The following is a 17,428-nucleotide window of genomic DNA, read 5'->3' as shown; positions in this document are numbered from 1 at the left end:
GTAATATTTTTAATAGTTAAATGCAGGGAACAAATCTCATATTTATATATACATGCAAACACATTCAACATGTACACCAGCTCACACATACATAGGCATTTAACAGTTTTAAGTGCCTATGCTGAAAAAACAATTGGGGAAATATAAGAGCGAACAAGTCAATTGTGGTTTCATTCTCACCAACTTTATATTATAGTGGAAGTATGGATGGGAACATTCAATCAGCTATGCACACTGAGGAGATACTAGGGAGGGGTAAAGAGATTTACATGGCAGTGTCTGTTTATTCAACTACAAGTTCCTTCACAATGTAGCTATTGCCTTTTCACCTGCCACAGCTGTTTTCAATCTTAATTCTTAGAAATAATCTTTTCTCCTTTTCCAATATACTCAACTACGGCATCAAAAAATATAATATTTCTTACTTCTTTAACTATACATATAGACTATTTCTTCTACCTGGAATGCTCATCCTTCCAAATTCCTATTCACCATTTAAAACTCAGGTGTTCTACCAATTCTTGCAGTAACAGAGGAAATGTTACTGGACTTTTCCTTGAACCAAAAAAATATTAGGCAGCTGTTTATAGACGCTGGACAATAAGCAGTATAAGAACACGATGCCAAGAGAAGAGAAACACATAGTGAGCTCCAAGGTCACACCAGATTTCTGTTTGGGGGGTACTTTACTACCTTAGTAGAGGAAGGAGCTGAGATAATGGGAGAGAGGTCAGTTTGGGGTTGATGCAATGAATGGCTTACATTTGGGGACAGCGTTCCAGAGAAAACAGAGCTGAGCCATGGGAGAAACAATAAATGAAGTTCTTCAGGCTGAGGAAAATGACACTAGATGGAAAATTAGAGCCATTGAAGGGGATCAAAAGCATCAATCAAAAATAATGTTTCTCAGAATCCAACCTTATTTTCTTATTTATTTTCTGTTCACATAAGTGTGGTGAGGTCTGGGACTTTTATCTCTTTTGTTCACTGCTGTATCCCTAGTACAAGAGTGTCTAACACATAGTAGATCCTCAATAACTATTTATTGAATGAATAAATTAATCTCACACAACTGTAAGTCACAAGACAAGGAAAGCTCAAGACAAAGTAAAATTAGGACTTAAACCCAGTCCCTCCATGATCTCTCAGGTCAACTGTTGGACACATATCACTTTATTTACCAGCTGCCCTACCTTGTTTCCAAAATATGGATGCCAATTTCCCCTGGAAAAACATATTTCCTTATCTTCATCCACTGGAGGGGGGAAGTCTCTCTTTCAATTTTAGAAATCCATTCTCTCTCTTCTAGTTTGTTTAGACTATATTGTGACATGGATCTACCCATTGAAGAAATTTAATCACTCTTGAATATCATGCATTGTTCAGTTTAAGCCAGTTTTCTGAATCAAGCACTGGCATGATATGAAACTGAGATCCCCAGATTAGCATATACTGATCCAGATTCACATTGGGGCTAGAAATACACTCAGCTTTCCCTGAGTCATACAGGTAGTAGGGGGCCTGGATACTTGAAAAATCTCAGGCTTTATTAAGGAAGTAAAAGTGGGCTATGAATCCTGGGTAGGCAAACAATACTGTCCATTCTAGTTTATTTTACTCATTGTTCAAATATTTTAATCTTAGCAGTGCAACAAACATCAAAATAAAATGTTCAAATAAGGGATATTTCTTGAGAGCACCACAAAGAATCTGTTTAGAATGAAAAATGTTTGAATATGTCAAGAAAGTATACGTCATTGTTAGCGAAGTCTTATTTTAATTACTAATGCAGCTGTCTGACTGCCTGATAGTTATAAATACTGAGAGATAAAAAACTGTGCTTGATTTGTTCAACAATGTATTCATTGTCCTTAACACAATCCTAGGCACATGGAAAGTGCTCCATGAATGCTTGATGAATTAATGGACAGATGGATGAATGGACAAATGGATGGATGAAATGATGGATGGATGAATGGGTTCAGATGCTGGTGTAAAGAGAAAACCTCAAACCATATGAATGCTTATTGCGTCCATGTAAAAATCTTTCTAAATTATTCTAATTATGCACATGAATTGAGGTTTATCAGAGTGATTCTAGAAGAAACAGCAAGATGAGGGGATTAAAATCTATCATATTCCTACATTTTTTTTATTTGTTCATACTTTCCCTCTTTTTCTGCTTTCTCTTGGATTAATTGAACATTTTATATTATTCCATTTTATCCATATTATTAACATATATATTATTTATACATCCTTTTTAATTTTTTTTAGTTGATGATCTATGATTTTGATATGCATCTTTAATCGGACTCTTATTTCAAATAGTAGTATACACAATTTCATGAGTAGGATATGGACCTTATATCTCTTTATTCCCAATTTCTCCCTCCCATCCTTTGTGTTATTGAGGTCGTACATTTTATTTTATATTTTCTATAAACACTGAATACCTTGCTACTATTTTTCCTTTTGATTGTTGCCTTTTAGACCAATTTTTTATAAAAATAAAGAAATTGATTTAACTTTCATCTACCCCATTTCCAGTGCTCTTCAGTACTTTTTACAGATACAAGTTTGTATTATCATATTCCTTCTGCCTGAAAAGTTTCCTTTAACATTTCTTGTAGCTTAAGTCTGTGTGCGATGAATTCTCTAATGTCTACTTCATTTATGAAGGATGTTTTTTGCTGGGTAGAGAATTCTGGAATGACAAATATTTTCTCAGCAGTGTAAAGATGTCACTTCATTGTTCCTTGCCTTGCCTGGATTCTGATGAGATGTCAGCTAACAATATTGTTTCCCAATTGCATTGGATCTTCTTCTATGACTGACTGCAGTATTTCTTCTTTGTCTTTTGTTTCAACATTTAAAAAAAAAAACATGATATGCCCAGGTTTGTGTGTGTATGTGCTTTCTTGTGGGAAGAGTTTCTATCACGTTTGGTATTCTCTGAATTTCATGAATCTGTGATTTGATGCCTATCATTAATTTTTTAAAAAAATCTTGACTATTGTTTTTCAGATATTTTTTGCTATTTTTTTCATATATTTGTTCCATTAGGTTGACACTCATATCAAAATTTTATCTTTATAATGCTGTGTATATCAGGTAAATTCTTTAATTTATGTGAAAATGTTAAAGTTGTTTTGCTTCTGTTTGGTTTTTTGTTTGAATGACAAATGTTGCTGAAGATTCATGTTATTACCTGATTGTAGGGTATATTGTCTTCAGAGAAATTTGAAATTCTTTGAGAATTGTTGCAGAAATTATAATTGAAAGGAATAGAAAATGGCACAGGTGTAACTTTTTAAAAGCAGTGGCTAGTCAGGGGTAACTGGGTCTTTATATTCGTCACAAAGTTTTCCTGTGTGGCCAAATCAAGTGAAAACTAAAAGGGAGGGAACCAGCCATGGGTGTGAAGACTACGGTAGAAAAAGAGAGAAAGAGATTAATCAAATGAGTAGTTTGGGGATAGGTGTGGAATTAGTAGAACATAGAGAAGAGGAAAATAAATTAACACAAGGTACAGAGATTGGTTACCATGACATTTTGGGAGACCACTTATTCTTTTATTTTTATATATATATATATATATGACAGAATTCCTCCATTTGGCCCCAGATACTGTCTGGTATTAACCAACATTGAACAGCTGATGGACCTGAGGAGAAAATATGATCCCTGGTTGCCAAAAAAAATTTTGGTGATGTTAACCAAAAGCAAAAAAGAAAAACTGATGCCTTATCTTGGGCTTTGGTCCCTGTAAACAACTGAGGACCAGATAAGTGCCCCTTATCTGACTTATAAGTGTTTCCTGAACACCCTGAGGCTCCACGTGTTGAAAACACTGTGCTGTTCATGTAAAAAAAAATTACTGTAAAAGAAATTATTTTTCAAAAAATAAAAAGAAAATTACAACAGACACGTAGTGTTGTTGCTCCTGAGTCTATTTTAAGAGGGAGACACATGAGGAGGAAAATAATGTAATGGAGGCTTCTGCATATTACTTTGGCCCCCACTTTCTTTTGGCAGGACCAGCTTTAACTTTGCTTTCAGAAGCAGAGCTGAAGTCACGAGCTTATTACTGGAAACTAGACTGCCCCTAAACCTTGCATTCGACCAAACTTGAGTTTCGAAGTCTAGTGAGGAGACAGATGTACTGGAAAATTCCTGATTTAACCAAGAGGTCCTGAGTACATTGTAGAAGAATTCTGAGAGTTTATGAGAGGATAAATTCTGACATGATATTTATAGCCAAATAATTTGGAAATATTTACGTGTGAAATTTGGAAGAACTATAAAGATCATTATCCTGTCTAATCAGACCCAAATGTGGTTCATGGGTCACATTCACCAGAGAAACCTGAAAAACACCTTCAAACTCAGAACCCTTGGCCTCACCCCTGCAATAGGATTCAGTATATATTTTGTGATTACCTAGAAAGGAACCCTCAGTTTATCGTCTTTGCCGGAACTTTAGGACAACCACCCATGGTTCAACCTACATTCCAATTCTCTTATTTTGATTCATAATTTTAAATATGAAGCTTTCATCATGTGTATTTGTTATATCTGAGTACCTCTCTCCCACCACGCCCTCCTCCCAAACATAAGGTCTAATGTCTTAGAAAAAAAAATCGCTAACATTTTAGCTGGTCACTATAGAGTTCACCTGAAGAGAAGTAAGCTTCTGTTCTGTTATTAATTTGTAATACCACCATCTAGTGGCAAGTTCCTCCCGTGGCAAGCACATAGCCCCTAGACCCCCCAAAAGATTGCTAAAGACAAATGGACAGGCAAATTCATTTCAGATATAAGCTGAGACAACATGCTTTTTACTGTATCCGGCACCACTGCAGGAGTGGTCGTATTCTTAGGAGAACTTCTGAATCATGAACTAAGATCTGGGAGAGGATTAGTTGAACCAAGGTATATGATCAAACTGAATAATTGGATGGCAGAAAATGAACAATTGTATGTTTTGTCTTCTTTTCATTCTTTCCCACTCATATAGACAAAGCATTGTGCTTTTACCTTAACCTGGAGAAGGTTTATAGAATATGCAAGAGGAAGCAGGAATGAAGAGAGGGAATAAGAATAAAACTCTAAGTAGCTTTTCATTTCATTAACTTTACAGATTCTGTTCATGTCCTGCTAACCTAAATGGGAATATTTTAAAAATGTTTCTGTTGTGAAATACAACCTAAATACAAAGAAGAGAGAGAAAAAGCAATGATTTTCTAGGTATACATCAATGAGTAGTTACAGAAAGCCTTAGAATTTATCATGGGTTATCATTCTACTATTTCAGATTTTTCCTTCTAGCTGCTCCAAAATACTGGAGGCGAGAATTATCAATATAATGATTTAGCAGTCATGCTCAGTTGCTATTTTCTCTGTTGTCACTCCTCCTTCTCCTTTGATCCTTCTTCCAGTCGGTAGGGAATTTTAGACCTAATGACTGTTCTGACATTTTCCTGTTGAGAAGTGCATCAAGAATAAAGGATAGGGGGATATAATTAGTTGATAATCTTGGACAGGCTGATACCTCCAGGTTTCAGTATTTATCTGTCCTAGTAAACTTTGGAAACTATAGGTTCCAGGAAAGCAAACTTAGTGCATGAAACTTTTGTAGAGTTCGAGCCCAGGTGTTCTTAAGAATGAACAGGAGTGGTGTTGAGCATACCTTCATTTGCCTACCATGATTTAGCAAACCATGACAATTAGCAGTATCTATCTGAAGCTTGCATAAGAGTGGCTTCCAGAATAGCCTCTTGACTCTATTTTATCTCTCTTAGCCACTGATGCCTTATTGTCTTATACCTTTTTTTCCCTTTTTAGTCAGGAAGGTATGGTCGAGTCCACAGTGCCAGGGCCAGACTCATCACTGGGAGTCACACCCCATGTTGTCAAGGAGACTTTCACCCCTGAATGTCATGTCCTACATAGGGGGGAGGATGATGATGATTTTCCTTGCAGAGTTAGGCTTAGAGAGAGGCCATATCTGAGCCACAAAAGAGATTATCTGGAAGTAACTCTTAGGCATAGCTATAGGTAGGCTTAGCTTCTCCACTACATAAATAAGCTTCATTAGGACAAGCCTCAAAATCGAGGGCTTCATCTATTTTCTTGGGAGTCCCCAGGATTTGAGAGGGTATAGGGAATTTCCCCAATGGGAAAGTTTAATAGTTCCATATATATATATTTTTGTTCTTTGAATCCTCAAAGGACTCTACCAATACCTTTAATTACCAGCCCACTATAGTCTGAGATGTATCCAGGCATTACATTAAGGTATACAGAATTACAAGGCCTTTTTCCCATTCTGGACTCCAGGAGTTTGGATTATTTAAATGAGCTATCCAGACAGGTTGGATTAGATTGTGTGTTATAGAAAATTTATATTCCAGATATAATAAACCTCTATGCCTTTGGTCTCCTATGGTATGTGAAGGTCTAGAGTATATACACTAACATCTTTTACCCTGTATTCTGATTTACCTTAGTCCCTTGAAGATTGACTTCTTTTTTAACTCTAAATGAGGCCTGAACTCTTTTTTTAGTTACTCTAACTGTGTTGACTTTAAAGGCTGTAGCACTCCATTTCTGGATCTTAGTTGTCACAGAGTTCCTCAAAGGTCCAGAGAAACACAAGTTGATACACAAATACTCAGTATCTCATAATCTAGAAATACGCTTACAACTTCAGACTAAATGTGGCTGCTACAAGAACTTACAATCTAGGCTGCAATTGTCATATGTATTTTCTGAAAGAAACCTTAGCATAGTTTTTCTTTTGTTTTGGCTTATTTTGCACAACACATTATTTCCAAGGTTTTTCAGTCCATTGCATGCCTCTGGATGGCCTTCCTTTTTCTAGCCACACCATGTTGCATCATAGAAATGTACCACACTTTACCATTCTTCTTCTCAGTTGTTGTACCTTTCAGCTCCCTCCATCTGTTGGCGTCGTGGATAATGTCCAACATGAGCAAACCATGTCTTATGGCATGCTCATTTGGTTGTGCAATCAGCAGCACTCTAATTTTTAGACAATTTTCATTGGTTCACAGCAACAGAAAAGCAAACAGCCTCACCAAATATTAAATCAAAACTACCTGTTATCACTGTCCCTCCCCCAGTTAGTTGTCCCTGGTATGCTGTGGTATTGTTGATGTCTTCCTGTCAATTCTTGGCCATAGCATGCCATTTTAGTATCCTCCCTATACCCCTCTACTACAGACTCTGTCCAATATCTAATCTATGAAATAGTTCATGTAAAAACTTATTTATAATTTTAGATTTAATCAGTGGGATACATGGCATTATATATCCCCTTTCAATCAAATTCACCTTCAATATGCCAATTTACTTATAACCCCACTAATTAATTACCATCATTTCTATCCTTCCCCTTGCATTTAAACTCAACCTCATTGGGTAGCTGTTCCCCTGTCTCTATCTTCTGTGTACCTCTAGATCTGCTATATTGTACAATGTAACTTCTGAGATCACCTTTACTAGAGTCATAAAAGAAAAATCATACAGTATCTGTCCTTTTGTGTCTGACTTATCAAGTATTATGTCCTCCATGTCCATCCACATTGTCCACCGGCTTCCGGACCTCATTTCATCTTTACTGCTGCATAATGTTCCATCATATGTATTTACCACAGCTTGTTTATCCACTGTCTGTTGTTAGGCACTAGGATTGTTTCCATCTTTTGGCAATTGTGAATAGAGACACTATGAACATCAGTATGCAAATGTCTGTTTGCGTCATTGCTTTCAGTTCTTCTGGATATCGACTGAGTATTGTTATAGCTGGGTGTTTTAGTTTGCTAAAACTGCTGGAATGCAATATACGAGAAACAGAGAGGCTTTTTAAAAGGGAATTTATTAAATTACAAGTTTACAGTTCTAAGGCCATAAAAATATCCAAAGCAAGGCATCCAGAGAAAGATATCTTAACTCAAGAAAGGGCCAGTGACATTTGGGGTTTCTCTGTTAGTTGGGAAGGCTCATGGTGGCATCTGGTAGCTTTCTTTCCTGGCTACTCATTTCATACAGCTTCACTGGGGACATTTTCTTGCTGCATCTCCAAACATCTTTGGGTCAAATCGGAAGCTTTTTCTTAAAATGGTTCTCTCTTAAAGGATTCCAGTAAGTGACTCACCTTGAATGGATAGAGACAAATCTCCATGGAAACAACTTAATCAAAAAAGACCCTACTCAAAAGTATTCAATTAGGATTAAAGAACATGGCTTTTCTGGGGTACACAATAATTTTAAACCAGCATCCCAGGTCATAGGGCAACTCAATATTTAGTTTTCTGAGGAATTGCCAAACTGTTTTCCATAGTGGTTCCACCGTTATACACTTCCACCAGTGAATAAGTATTCCAATTTCTCCACATTATTTCCAACATTTGTAGTTTTCTGTTTGTTTAATAGCAGCCATTCTTACAGATGTGAAATGATATTTCATTGTAGTCTTTATTTGCATTTCCTTCATAGTAAATGAAAATGAGCATCTCTTCATGTGTTTTTAGCCGTTTGTTTGCTCTTCAGAAAAGTGTGCATTTGTATCTTCTGCCCAATTTAGAATTGGGTTGTTTGTTCTTTTGTTGTTGAGCTGTATAATTTTTTATGTACACAGGATAGCAAGCATTTATCTGATATGTGATATTCCAAATATTTTATTCCATTGAGTTGGTTGCCTCTTCACATTTTTGACAAAGTCCTTTGAGGCACAGAAGCTCTTGATCTTAAGGAGTTCCCATTTATCTATTTTTTCTTTTGCTGCTTATGCTTTACATATAAAGTGTAAGACACTACCTCCCATTACTAGATCTTGAAGACATTTCCCTACATTTTCTTTTAGAAGTTTTATGATACTGGTACTTACATTCAGGTCTTCAATTCATCTCAAATTAATTTTTGTATAAGGTAAAGTAGGGATTATTGAAAAGATTATTCTGTCGCAGCTCAGTGGATTTGGGGGTCTTATCAAAGATCAATTTTCCATAGATTTGGTTGTCTATCTTTGCACTCTCAATACGATTTCATTGTTCAATGCTTCTATCTTTGTGCCACTACCATGCTGTTTTGATTACTGTGGCTTTATAGTAAAATTTAAAGTTAGGAAGTGTTAGTCCTCCTGCTTCACTCTTCTTTTCTGGGATATTTTTAGCTATTTGGGGACTCTTTCCCTTCCAAATAAATTAGATAACTAGCTTTTCTGAGACTTCAAAGTAAGTTATTGGGATTTTTATTAGCATTGTGTTGAATCTGTAGATCTATTTGGTTAGAATTGACATCATAATAACATTCAACCTTCCTATCCATGAGCACAGAATGTCCTTCCATTTATTTAGGTCATTTTTAATGTCTTTTAGCAATGTTTTGTAGTTTCCTGTGTGTGGTCCTAGACATTCCTGGTTAGGCTTATTCTTAGATACCTGATTTTTTTGATTGGGTATCTTTTTTTTTTTGGGGGGGGGGTGTGGTCTGGGAATTGAACCCCGGTCTCCGGCATGAAGGGCGAGCATTCTACCACTGAACCACCCATGCACCTTCTGATATCTATTTTGGATGGGTTTTTTTTCCTAAACTATCTCCTCAGAAAAGTCATTGCTTGCATGTATAAATATTACCTATTTTTTACATCACCCTTGTATCCTGCCACTTTGCTGAATTTATTTCTTAGTGCAAGCAGCTTTGTCATAAATTTCTCAGGATTTTCCAAGTAAAGGATCATGTCAAATATTGAAAGTTTTACTTCTTCCTTCCCTTTTTGGATGCCTTCTATTTCTTTCTCCTGTCTAATCACTCCAGCTAGGACTTCTAGTACAGTGTTGAATAATAGTGCTTACAATGGGCATTCTTGTCTCATTTCCAGCCTTAGGGGGAATGCTTTCAAACTCTCAGCATTAAGTATATGGTTGCTATGGGTACTTTATGATATTAAGGAAGTTTCCTTTGACACCTACCTTTTGAAGTGTTTTTATCAGGAAAAGATGCTAAATTTTGTTGAATGCTTTTTCAGCATCAATTGATATGATCATTTGATTTGTTTCCTTTTCAATTTGCTAATGTGCTGTATTATGTTGATTGATTTTCTTGTGTTGAATCGCCCTTGCTTTCCTTGAATAAACCCTACTTGTTTGTGATATATAATTCTTTAATGTGAAATTTAATGTGAAAATTGCTAGTATTTTGTTGACAATTTATGCATCTATATTCATGGGATGGGGGTTGGTTTGTAATTTCCTTTCTTGTAGCATCTTTATATAGTTTTGGTATTAGAGTGATGTTAGCTTCATAAAATGAGTTAGCTTTTTTTTTTTCTCAAAGTTTTTGAAGAGTCTGAGCAGGATTGGTGTTAGTTCCTTTTGGATTGTTTCATAAAATTCCCCTGTGAAACTGACTGGTCCTGGGCTTTCCTTTGTGCGATTATTTTTGATGACTGATTGAAACTCTTTACTTATAATTGGCTTGTTGAGATCTATTTCTTCTTGCGTCAGTGTAGGTAGTTTGTGTGTTTCTAGGAATTTGACCATTTCAACCAAGTTGTCTCTCTTGTTGGCATTGTTCACAGTATCCTCTTATGATTTTTAAAATTTATTCAGGCTCCATAGTAATGGACCCCCTCTCATTTCTGATTTTGCTTATTTCCATCCTTTTATTGATTCTTTCTATTGTTCCTTTGTTTTTAAGTTCTTTATTTGTACTTTAAACTTTGTTATTTTTCTGATTTTATTTTCTTTGGATTTAGTTTGCTATTCTTTCTATAATTTCTCTAGGTGAGCTAGTTAAGTCCTTAATTTTTGTCATTCTTATTTTTTAATCAGGCATTTAGGGCAATAACTTTCCTTCTCAGCACTGTCTTTGCCACATCCCATAAGTTTTGATATGTTGTATTCTCATTGTCATTCATCTTCAGATATTTACCCATTTCTGTAGCAATTTCTTCTTTGATCCATTGATTATTTAAGAGTGTGTTGTTTAATCTCCATATACCTGTGAAAGTTCTGTTTTTTTGGTGATTATTGATTTCCAGCTTCAGTTTGTTGCTGTCAGAGAAAGTACTTTGGATAATTTCCATCTTATTAAATTTATAAAGACTTATTTTGTACCCCAGCATATGAATCATCCTGGAGAACATTCCATGTGTACTTGAAAAGAACATACATCCTTTTGGTATTATCTTTATATAGGTATATAGATAATACCAAATCCCCATACATTTTGGTGTGAAATGATTTACAAATGTCTATTAGGTCTAATTCACTTATTGAATTGTTTAGGTTCTCTATTTCCTTGTTGGTCTTCTGCCTGTTTTTTTTTTTTTTTTAGAGTGGTCATCTTTAATCATTCCCTCCACTCTGATGCTTACAGAGCAGTAGTCCTTGATATACTAAATTACACAAAAGTGGCATTTTCCAAACACTTCTATGGTCAACCTGGATTTTGAGGAGGGCAATAGGCAATACATGCATATTACATCATTGATTGCATCAGCTATGCTGTATCATGCTCCCCTGGAACTTATGAAGGCCATCTTAGCAGGCTGTTTATAATGAGCAATTTATCAAGGTCCCAGAGTCAACAAGATAACTTTGGGCTTATGGCAGGTTAGTTCTGGGTGGATCCAAGACCCTTCATTAATAAATATTATGCTTGGTTGTTTTATCTGTAGAGAAGAGTGGAGTATTGAGGGTTGCCACTATGATTATTGAAGCATTTATAGCTCCCTTCAGTTTTGCCAATGTTTGCCTCATATACTTTGGAGCTCCTTGATTGGGAGCTTAAATATTTATGATTGTCATTTCCTCCTAGTGAGTTGTCTGTTTTATTAATGTGCAGTATCTTTTGTCTTTTATGATATCTTTATATTTAAAGTCTATTTTATCTGATATTGGTATAGCTATTCCTGGTTTCTTTTGATTACAGCTTGCAAAGAACACCTTTTTCCATTCTTTCACTTTCAATCTATTTATGTCCTTGGGTCTAAAATGTGTCTCTTATAAATAGCATATAGATAGATTATATTTTTTAATCCATTTTACCAATATACATCTTTTAATTGGTGAGTTTAGTCCATTAATGTTCCAAGTTATTACTGTAAAAGCAGTTCTTGAATCTACCATCTTATCCTTTAGTTTTTATTTGTCAGATCTATTTATTATTTTTCCTCTCTTTTTATCATTTAAATTATGCTTACTGGTACTCATCAGTTCTGTGCCTTCCTCCACACCTTCCTCTCCTGTCTTTTTTTGTTTTTTTCAGCTGGCAGGACGCCCTTTAGTATCTCTTGTAAGACAGGTCTCTTCTTGACTAATTCTATCTTTGTTTAAAATTTTTTTTTTTATTAATTAATGGAAAAAAAGAAATTAACCCAACATTTAGAAATCATACCATTCTACATATGCAATCAGCAATTCTTAACATCATCACATAGATGCATGATCATTGTTTCTTAGTACATTTGCATTGGTTTAGAAGAACTAGCAACACAACCGAAAAAGATATAGAATGTTAATATAGAGAAAAAAAATAAAAGTAATAATAGTAAGAACAAAACAAAACAAAACAAAACAAAAACCTATAGCTCGGATGCAGCTTCATTCAGTGTTTTAACATGATTACTTTACAATTAGGTATTATTGTGCTGTCCATTTTTGAGTTTTTGTATCTAGTCCTATTACACAGTCTGTATCCCATCAGCTCCAATTACCCATTATCTTACCCTGTTTCTAACTCCTGCTGAACTCTGTTACCAATGACATATTCCAAGTTTATTCTCGAATGTCGATTCACATCATTGGGACCATACAGAATTTGTCTTTTAGTTTTTGGCTAGACTCACTCAGCATAATGTTCTCTAGGTCCATCCATGTTATTACATGCTTCATAATTTTATCCTGTCTTAAAGCTGCATAATATTCCATCGTATGTATATACCACAGTTTGTTTAGCCACTCGTCTGTTGATGGACATTTTGGCTGTTTCCATCTCTTTGCAATTGTAAATAACGCTGCTATAAACATTGGTGTGCAAATGTCCGTTTGAGTTTTTGCCCTTAATTCCTTTGAGTAGATTCCCAGCAATGGTATTGCTGGGTCGTATGGCAATTCTATATTCAGCTTTTTGAGGAACCGCCAAACTGCCTTCCACAGTGGTTGCACCATTTGACATTCCCACCAAAGGTGGACAAGTGTGCCTCTTTCACCGCATCCTCTCCAGCACTTGTCATTTTCTGTTTTACTGATAATGGCCATTCTGGTGGGTGTGAGATGATATCTCATTGTGGTTTTGATTTGCATTTCTCTAATGGCCAGGGACATTGAGCATCTCTTCATGTGCCTTTTGGCCATTTGTATTTCCTCCTCTGAGAGGTGTCTATTCAAGTCTTTTTCCCATTTTGTAATTGGGTTGGATGTCTTTTTGTTGTTGAGTTGAACAATCTCTTTATAAATTCTGGATATTAGACCTTTATCTGATATGTCGTTTCCAAATATTGTTTCCCATTGTGTAGGCTGTCTTTCTACTTTCTTGATGAAGTTCTTTGATGCACAAAAGTGTTTAATTTTGAGGAGTTCCCATTTATTTATTTCCTTCTTCAGTGCTCTTGCTTTAGGTTTAAGGTCCATAAAACTGCCTCCAATTGTAAGATTCATAAGATATCTCCCTACATTTTCCTCTAACTGTTTTATGGTCTTAGACCTAATGTTTAGATCTTTGATCTATTTTGAGTTAACTTTTGTGTAGGGTGTGAGATATGGGTCTTCTTTCATTCTTTTGCATATGGATATCCAGTTCTCTAGGCACCATTTATTGAAGAGACTGTTCTGTCCCAGGTGAGTTGGCTTGACTGCCTTATCAAAGATCAAATGTCCATAGATGAGAGGGTCTATATCTGAGCACTTTATTTGATTCCATGGGTCGATATATCTATCTTTATGCCAGTACCATGCTGTTTTGACCACTGTGGCTTCATAATATGCCTTAAAGTCAGGCAGTGCAAGACCTCCAGCTTCGTTTTCTTTCCTCAAGATGTTTTTAGCAATTCGGGGCACCCTGCCCTTCCAGATAAACTTGCTTATTGGTTTTTCTATTTCTGAAAAATAAGTTGTTGGGATTTTGATTGGTATTGCATTGAATCTGTAAATCAATTTAGGTAGGATTGACATCTTAACTATATTTAGTCTTCCAATCCATGAACACGGTATGCCCTTCCATCTATTTAGGTCTTCTGTGATTTCTTTTAGCAGTTTTTTGTAGTTTTCTTTATATAGGTTTTTTGTCTCTTTAGTTAAATTTATTCCTAGGTATTTTATTCTTTTAGTTGCAATTGTAAATGGGATTCATTTCTTGATTTCCCCCTCTGCTTGTTCATTGCTAGTGTATAGAAATGCTACAGATTTTTGAATGTTGATCTTGTAACCTGCTACTTTGCTGTACTCATTTATTAGCTCTAGTAGTTTTGTTGTGGATTTTTCCGGGTTTTGGACGTATAGTATCATATTGTCTGCAAACAGTGATAGTTTTACTTCTTCCTTTCCAATTTTGATGCCTTATATTTCTTTTTCTTGTCTAATTGCTCTGGCTAGAACCTCCAACACAATGTTGAATAATAGTGGTGATAGTGCACATCCTTGTCTTGTTCCTGATCTTAGGGGGAAAGTTTTCAATTTTTCCCCATTGAGGATGATATTAGCTGTGGGTTTTTCATATATTCCCTCTATCATTTAAGGAAGTTCCCTTGTATTACTATCCTTTGAAGTGTTTTCAACAGAAAAGGATGTTGAATCTTGTCAAATGCCTTCTCTGCATCAATTGAGATGATCATGTGATTTTTCTGCTTTGATTTGTTGATATGGTGTATTACATTAATTGATTTTCTTATGTTGAACCATCCTTGCATACCTGGGATGAATCCTACTTGGTCATGATGTATAATTCTTTTAATGTGTTGTTGGATACGATTTGCTAGAATTTTATTGAGGATTTTTGCATCTGTATTCATTAGAGAGATTGGTCTGTAGTTTTCTTTTTTTGTAATATCTTTGCCTGGTTTTGGTATGAGGGTGATGTTGGCTTCATAGAATGAATTAGGTAGTTTTCCCTCCGCTTCAATTTTTCTGAAGAGTTTGAGGAGAGTTGGTACTAATTCTTTCTGGAATGTTTGATAGAATTCAGATGTGAAGCCGTCTGGTCCTGGACTTTTCTTTTTAGGAGTTTTTGAATGACTATTTCAATTTCTTTACTTGTGATTGGTTTGTTGAGGTCATCTATGTCTTCTTGAGTCAAAGTTGGTTGTTCATGTCTTTCCAGGAACCCGTCCATTTCCTCTAAATTGTTGTATTTATTAGTGTAAAGTTGTTCATAGTATCCTGTTATTACCTCCTTTATTTCTGTGAGGTCAGTAGTTATGTCTCCTCTTCCATTTCTGATCTTATTTATTTGTATCCTCTCTCTTCTTCTTTTTATCAATCTTGCTAAGGGCCCATCAATCTTATTGATTTTCTCATAGAACCAACTTCTGGCCTTATTGATTTTCTCTATTGTTTTCATGTTTTCAATTTCATTTATTTCTGTTCTAATCTTTGTTATTCCTTTCCTTTTGCTTGCTTTGGGATTAGTTTGCTGTTCTTTCTCCAGTTCTTCCAAGTGGACAGTTAATTCCTGCATTTTTGCCTTTTCTTCTTTTCTGATATAGGCATTTAGGGCAATAAATTTCCCTCTTAGCACTGCCTTTGCTGTGTCCCATAAGTTTTGATATGTTGTGTTTTCATTTTCATTCGCCTCGAGGTATTTGCTAATTTCTCTAGCAATTTCTTCTTTGACCCAGTCGTTGTTTAGGAGTGTGTTGTTGAGCCTCCACGTATTTGTGAATTTTCTGGCACTCCGCCTATTATTGATTTCCAACTTCATTCCTTTATGATCCGAGAAACTGTTGTGTATGATTTCAATCTTTTTAAATTTGTTAAGACTTGCTTTGTGACCCAGCATATGGTCTATCTTTGAGAATGATCCATGAGCACTTGAGAAAAAGGTGTATCCTGCTGTTGTGGGATGTAATGTCCTATAAATGTCTATTAAGTCTAGTTCATTTATAGTAATATTCAGATTCTCTATTTCTTTGTTGATCCTCTGTCTAGATGTTCTGTCCCTTGATGAGAGTGGTGAGTTGAAGTCTCCAACTATTCTGGTATATGAGTCTATTTCCCTTTTCAATGTTTGCAGTATATTCCTCACGTATTTTGGGGCATTCTGATTCGGTGCATAAATATTTATGATTGTTATGTCTTCTTGTTTAATTGTTCCTTTTATTAGCATATAGTGTCCTTCTTTGTCTCTTTTAACTGTTTTACATTTGAAGTCTAATTTGTTGGATATTAGTATAGCCACTCCTGCTCTTTTCTGGTTGTTATTTGCATGAAATATCTTTTCCCAATCTTTCACTTTCAACCTATGTTCATCTTTGGGTCTAAGATGTGTTTCCTGTAGACAGCATATAGAAGGATCCTGTTTTTTAATCCATTCTGCCAGTCTATGTCTTTTGATTGGGGAATTCAGTCCATTAACATTTAGTGTTATTACTGTTTGGATAATATTTTCCTCTAACATTTTGCCTTTTGTATTATATATATCATATCTTATTTTCCTTCTTTCTACACTCTTCTCCATACCTCTCTCTTCTGTCTTTTTGTATCTGACTCTAGTGTTCCCTTTAGTATTTCTTGCAGAGCTGGTCTCTTGGTCACAAATTCTCTCAGTGGCTTTTTGTCTGAGAATGTTTTAATTTCTCCCTCATTTTTGAAGGATAATTCTGCTGTATATAGGAGTCTTGGTTGGCAGTTTTTCTCTTTTAGTAATTTAAATATATCATCCCACTGTCTTCTTGCTTCCATGGTTTCTGCTGAGAAATCTACACATAGTCTTATTGGGTTTCCCTTGTATGTGACGGATTGTTTTTCTCTTGCTGCTTTCAAGATCCTCTCTTTCTCTTTGACCTCTGACATTCTAACTAGTAAGTGTCTTGGAGAACGCCTATTTGGGTCTAATCTCTTTGGGGTGTGCTGCACTTCTTGGATCTGTAATTTTAGGTCTTTCATAAGAGTTGGGAAATTTTCAGTGATAATTTCTTCCATTAGTTTTTCTCCTCCTTTTCCCTTCTCTTCTCCTTCTGGGACACCCACAACACATATATTTGTGCGGTTCATATTGTCCTTGAGTTCCCTGATACCCTGTTCAAATTTTTACATTCTTTTCCCGATTGATTCTGTTTCTTTTTGGAATTCAGATGTTCCATCCTCCAAATCAGTAATTCTATCTTCTGTCTCTTTAAATCTATCATTGTAGGTATCCATTGTTTTTTCCATCTTTTCTACTTTATCCTTCACTTCCATAAGTT

This window comes from Tamandua tetradactyla, chromosome 3 (assembly GCF_023851605.1).
Source record: "Tamandua tetradactyla isolate mTamTet1 chromosome 3, mTamTet1.pri, whole genome shotgun sequence".
NCBI lineage: Eukaryota > Metazoa > Chordata > Mammalia > Pilosa > Myrmecophagidae > Tamandua > Tamandua tetradactyla.
This window is presented reverse-complemented; position numbering follows the sequence as displayed.